Here is a 6,807-nt window from a genome sequence, read left to right as displayed (position 1 = left end):
CGCATCAACATGTGTGGGGGATGGTGCGGGAGGGGATGGTGGCGCATCGGTATGTATGGGCGATGATGCAGGTGGCGAAGGTGGAGGGTTATGATTGGGTGTCGGTGGTGTAGGGGCATTTGGTTGGGATGGTGGTGAAGAGGTATTTGGAGATTGAGATGTCAGGAGAGGAGCATAAAAAGGGAAACGAGTAGGAGGGTGGTTAGGTGGAGAAGTAGTGGGGTGTGATGGAGAAGTACGTTGAGCAAATGGAAAGATGTGTTCGGCAAAGGTGACATGCTGAGATACAAGAACCCGACCGGTGTATAAGTCAAGGAAGCGATAGCCTTTGTGTTCATCCGAAAAACCGAGGAGAACACACGGGAGAGAGCGGGGAGAAAGCTTATGAGCGGTGGTAGCGGAAGTGTTAGGAAAACAGAGGCAACCAAAAACACGAATGTCGGAGTAGTTTGGGTGACACAAAAACAGAGAAAAGTAGGGGGTGATGTTGGGTTTGGCTTTGGTAGGACGGATATTGAGAAGATACGTAGCGGCGTGGAGAGCCTCAGCCCAGTATTGGTAAGGCATGGAAGATTGAAGAAGAAGGGTACGGATAATATCATTTATAGTACGAAGAGAACCTTCAGCTTTGTTGTTTTGAGGAGAAGTGTAGGGACAAGAAAAACGGAGAAGAACGCCGTGGTTAAGAAATAAGGTATGATTTTTAACATTATCAAATTCACGACCATTATCACATTGTATAAAGCGAATAGGGAGAACGAAGTACATCACGAAGAAGAAGAGTTTTGGTGGTGGAGGGAAGTTGATCCTGACCAACACAATAGATGGGTATAGAAGAACCGTCACCGAGGGTGATGGATTTAAAAAGTGGTGAAGTGTAAGAGGAGAGAAACGTACTAGATGCAGACATATGACTAGAAGCACCAGAATCAAAAATCCAATCCGTACCTGTGTTGCCTTGGGAGGCAAAATTGGTCATGGCCTGGATGAAGGCGGCTTGGTCCCAGCTTGGCGGTGTAGCAGATGTCGGTGTTGGCAGTAGGGCCGGCTGGTACGACGGCGAGGGTAGTAGAGCCAACGGTGGAGGCGATGGAAGCAGGGTCGGCTGGTACGACATCGATGGCAGTAGGGTCGACGGTGGGGTGTAGTAGTGGCCGCTGTCAGCGTAGTAGGGAGCGCCATATGATGGAGCAGCATGGTAGGCGTGAGTCGGCGGGCGAGGCATGAGGAGTCCTGGGGCACGAGTATGGGGCCGCACGCCGGGCTGCCAGGCACCGGTGTAAGCCGGTGGAGCACCGAGGGGAGCCGGAGCGGACCATGGCATGGGCCAAGCTTGGACGAGCCCCATCCAGGGATCATGTGGAGGACGCCAAGGCGTAGCTGCTGGTGGCGCACTTGGGGCCGACGACGGTGAAGGAGTGGGCACCAAGCGCGTCGTAGGCGGTCGGTAGATGGGGTTCTTGCCGGGATAATTAGGGCCGGGACGCCAGCCTGGCGGTAGAGCGGGCGCGGTCGAGGAGGAAGGCACCGCTGGTGAAGGGGGCGCCGCGGGTGGCGCCGTGGGTGCCGGACCGCGCGGAACGGCGGCGAAGAGCTGAGGGCGAGCGTCCTTGTTGGTTTGAGCACGATCGGCCCACTGGAGGATGGAGCGCACCTCGGCAAAGGTTGGCTGGGGCCGCATCATGGTTATGAAAGAAGCCTGTTATCGAACTGTTCGCTGAGCCCGATGAGGAGGATGTTGATAAGCTGCAGGTCTTCAACGGGATCACCAAGTTCACGTAGTTCGTCGGCGATGGACCTGAGGCGTTGGCAGTAGACACTGAGGGAGGAGTCGCCTTGCACCGTATTCCTGAGCTCGGTGTGGAGTAGATTGGTGCGAGCATTGATGTTGTCTTGGAACAACTGCTGAAGGGCCGCCCAGAGACCGGCGGCGGTGGCGGCTTCCCGGAAGACGAGATTGAAGATCTTGGTGGAGACGCGCATGTAGATTCATTGGATGATAGCGAGGTCATCCTTGACCCATTGGAGATCATGGGATTGCGGCACGGCGGTGGCGTCGAGTGGGAGCGAAGATTGCAGCGCCCGAGGTGAACTTCGAAGAGGTGGCGCCAATGGTAATAGTTGTGGGAGGTGAGATCGAGGGTAATGGGGATATAGGAACTAATATCGAAAATTGTATCGGTGAAGGAGAGCACCGGAGGCATAGGTGATGGTGGTGGTAGCCCGAGGAAGTCGCGGCGGCGGCGCGGGCGAGGGTAGCGGCCCGGCGCTCGAAGTAGCCGGGCAGCGGCATCGGTGGTGGGGTGGGCAGCGGAGCCATACCCTAGGACCAGAAACCGTAAGATACCATGTAAGATTGAATAGAATATTGTTGATTGATTATTGCAGCCGCATACATCGGTATATATAAGAGATTACAAGCCAACTAGACCTATTAATACGACTAGGACTAGATAACTTGAGAGCCAAGTAATAGTCTAACACATCCGTGCGAGGTGGACAGTTCTGGACATGCAAACAGCGTCAGGTGGGTATTGCGAGCACTCTGAACGACTAACGAATTCAGGTTCCATTTCAGTATCCCTTCCTTTCAACAGCTCAAAAATCTACGGACCAACCCAATCGAGATACATCGATTTCAACGTCTGCTGGTTGCCCACATCTACATCGATTTCACAAGGCAGACACACAGATGAATCATACTGAGATGGAAGCAGTTGCGACCCAATCGAGCATTGTGCTTGCTGTACATTGCGTTTTTGCTGTCGGATACAGCAACGGGCAGAGTTTCAGTTTCAGAGTTGGACTATATATATGGTGTCTCCTGATTTTAGCTAATTAATCATCACCATTCTGGGAGCCTAGCTTGGGATTCTGGTTTGTAATGCAGTAGGAAAGGGTAAGTAGGTAACTAAGATGAGAGATCCCAGTTTTCAGAGCAATTGTTTACTCAGCTGAAGGTATGACCGAATCATCAAATTTCGGAGAAAATGTTTTCAGTCCCAGGAAAGTAACCACCACGGATTATAAGGGTATGAATGATTTCACAACCAAGTTAATTTACTCAACTGAAGTTACACAGAAACGAAACCACTTTTCAGAGCAATTAACTACTTCTGTCAATATCTCTTATCGTCGTTTCCATCATCATTCTTTGCTCTGAAACTGGGTTTAGGGATTCTGAAATGGAACAGAAACAAAATGTAGCAAAAACTTACCTGATGGAAACCCGAGCTGAGCTAATCGTGCGCAAAACGGCGGCAAGAATCGAACCGGAACCAAAACTTCACTGTGAAGCTCTCAGCGTCAGCTTGTTTTATGACAGGTAGGAGATGGAACTCACTGTGAAGTTGTGAGAGGAAACCCACTCCTTGATTGGGTGACTCTAAGCTAATTCCTTATGTCTGAAATATACAATTTGATCCCAATTTTTTTTGGATGGATTCACCTTTTACTAACTTAATTACCCGCTGAGATATCAAAAAAATAAAAGCACAACTTAGTGCTCATAAACAGTTAGTTAGATTCTTCTTTCCTAGTGTGACTTAGACAACGTAGGATTGCCATCAAGGGAACATATATATCACTCTCTTAAAAACACCAAACTCAACATAACATATTAGGCTAGCGACACCTTAACGATTCATATAACGGCACCTTAATGTCTCTCACTGGAATTATCAAGTACTCGCATACAAGATGTTACCAGCCCAGAAACTACAATAATTTGCCCATTTTACATCCTGCATTGTACCAAAATGACCCCACACATGCTAAACAAGCAATTCAAGTTCAACCCGTACCGATTCTGACCTCTCACTAATATCACCATCAGTCAAAGACCAAATTTTCTCCATCTCACTGAAAACCGGGAGGACGGATCTGCAGGACAAGGGTGCATGAATACAAGATCTCTTCAGCCAGGGGGGCGCCCCCCGGGTCAGAGAGCTGTTGCTGCTCCGGGGGAATGCCCATCTCACAGTAAATCCACGCTTTGATGTCGTCAATGGTCTGTGATTGCATAAACGCATGCTCAATGATTTTCATCCAGCTAACCGTCCTGACAGAGATGCGCATGTGGCGCGACACAAGATAAATGGTAGACTCATTGGGCACGTCATAGTCAACCAAGGTGCGGCCATCCTCCATTACGTTCCCAGCATAGATGAGACATTGTCTGCCTGGGGGAACACCAGTTTCATTGAAAATCTTTACCTTCACACCGTATATGCTATCTTCTCCCTCAACCTCAGTAGTCATTATCTTGTCATTCGGTGTCTTGACCATGACATTCATCCGACCTCCCTAACACTTGAGGAGGCGCACAACAAGAAAAAGGGTAGATTCATTGTACACGTCGTAGTCAGCCAAGGTGCGGCCATCCTCCAGCTGCTTCCCTGCAAAGCAGAGACGCTGTCTGCGTGGGGGAATGCCGTTTTTTTCGAAAATCATTGCCTTCACACTGCTTAACTCCGCCTATGTCTTCTAGGCATAGCCGGTCCCAAGCCCGGGTAAAGGAGGAGGGTTGTGATAGGCTTGGCGAGCCAACGTAAAAACTAGCCAGTCCCATAGGTATGAAACCCATTTGAGCGAGAATAGTACTAGGATGGGTGACCTCCTAGGAAGTCCTCGTGAAAGGGTTTCATATCTAAGGGTTGTGATAGGCTTGGCGAGCCAACGTAAAAACTAGCCAGTCTTTTGGGTATGAAACCCATTTGGGCGAGAGTAGTACTAGGATGGGTGACCTCCTGGGAAGTCCTCGTGAAAGGGTTTCATATCTAGCCTACCCCAACTTGTTTGGGATAAAAGGTGATAGTGAGATTGCCTTCACACTGCTTATGGTATCCTCTCTGTCAACCTCAATAGTCATGATCCTGTCAGTTAGTGGCCTGACAAAGATATGCATCCCTCGGGGCACAAGATCAAGGGTGAGGGTGGACTCCTCCTCGATGCTGTAGTCCTCCAGGGTGCAGCTGCCCACCAGCAGCTTACTGCCAAATATGAATCTCTGCTGGCCTACAGGGATGCCCTCCTTGTCTCGAATCTTATCCTTGACATCCCAGACCGTATCTGATCCCTTGACCTATGGACTGACTGTCTTTAAACAGTGAATCTTTCTTTTTATGCGAAGATTTGTAGACTGGATCTTTACAAAGATCTCCATCTGTTGAACGAGCGCACAAAACATATTAGCATCTTAGACAAAAAGGCTTTCATTAAATACACAAAACGGTAAATGAAATGAACAGTACAAATTTCAACAGATAGTAGAACTAAAAACAGAAATCTGCACATTAACCGCAATAAATCATCACATTCCACAGTGATAATAGTTGGTGGTGCACGGGGTAATACATCTTGTTAGTATCAGAAGGACTAGTAAATTAACTCCAAATATAAGCATCAGGATTGTTTGGCCTATGTTGTCAGTACTTCAAAGATGTAGAACAATTTTTTTGAGAAAATCAAGTATCTTACACAAAGTTGACAGTTATTGTGATAAAAGACATACTACTAGAGAATCCTACAGATTAGCCCTTCCCATTTTAAAAATATGAACCAACAAGAACATGTTTGATATTCGCCATCTAACTAGTATATGATGTGCATCACCCCTCCTTGTGTGCAAGGTCAATTCATCAGGGAGTCTGTCGGCAATGTTGGATCCACTCGGATGACAAAAAGTGAAAGAAACAACTATCTTATAAGGAATATGGATGCTTCGATCCACTCGATTTCTAGAAAATATGACACTGCAAAATTGTTTACTGCAAGCGAACCAACAAAATCATCGAGATCTTGAGGAAACAAGTAACACAAATGCATCGGGCAAAGATGGAGCAGGGCATGAGAAAAGGCAAGTGAAACAGAGACTCGACAACATGTACTGTTCAAGATGCATCTCATTGGTATCCTCACTATTGTCCTGTTACGAAACAGATTCTGGTCTATAAGCACTCCCCAGAAGCAGAGTATCCATTTATCCTATATGGACATAACCTATCATAAAAATCAAACCTACTTCCTAATTGTTTGTTGTTGTATCCAGTAACCTTTCTTAGGCGGCATTAGTAAGAAAACAACCATGGATACAAATCAATGATAACGAAAATCGTGAGACGCACAAGCTGGAAGTAATGCTTTCTGAGTTATTATGGTCTTACGGAACTGATGTTTCAGTAAGTATAAGTACCTTCAGTTGAGAGTTATCGGCCGCCGGGTCACTCTTTTTTTAAGTTCTGCATCAGACACAAAGGCAATGATTATCAGTAGTAGCAGCATAATTAGTTCCACCGAAATAGTGTTAAAATTTCCAAATGGACAACCGAGTTTTTTTATTATTGAGCACATCATAAACCTAAATTAGCTCAAAGGGATCGAGCCAAAAGGGGGAAATGATGCCAATTTTTTCTTTCACCCAAATTAAAGCATTCCAAACAAGTGACGGAAAGGACTCAAATTTGGAGAGGGAGAGGAGAGATTACCGGCGAGCTTGGGATTGGCACCGGGAGGAAGCTCCGTGTAGGCCGTCTTCCACCTCTCCCTGCTCGCCTCCGCTTTCAATCACAAAAAGATGAGTGAAAACCCTAGAGGGAGGAAGGAGAGTGACTGGCGGCTGAGCGAATGGATGACCTGGGGGAGGCGGGCATAGAGGGTTTCCAACAGCTGGTACTGGGCCTTGTTGGTTTCCTCCACCCGCGCCAGCATCGACTCCAGGTCTCCAGCCGGTCCGAGAGACGCCGGACGGGATCTCCGGCCTCCGCAGGCGGAACCTCCGGCGGCGCCGCCCCCGAACCGCCGCCGCTC

The 6,807-nt window shown here is 48.0% G+C and overlaps 1 pseudogene; it reads right to left on the bottom strand.

Moving 5' to 3' along the window:
• Window positions 1-6,807, bottom strand: part of LOC123090299 (uncharacterized) — a 41,061-nt pseudogene that overhangs the window by 31,777 nt on the left and 2,477 nt on the right.

The sequence above is a fragment of the Triticum aestivum genome, chromosome 4B, assembly GCF_018294505.1.
Source record: "Triticum aestivum cultivar Chinese Spring chromosome 4B, IWGSC CS RefSeq v2.1, whole genome shotgun sequence".
In the NCBI taxonomy this organism is placed as follows: domain Eukaryota; kingdom Viridiplantae; phylum Streptophyta; class Magnoliopsida; order Poales; family Poaceae; genus Triticum; species Triticum aestivum.
Note: the sequence above shows the minus strand (reverse complement) of the source record. Positions and strands in the feature narration are given on the sequence as shown.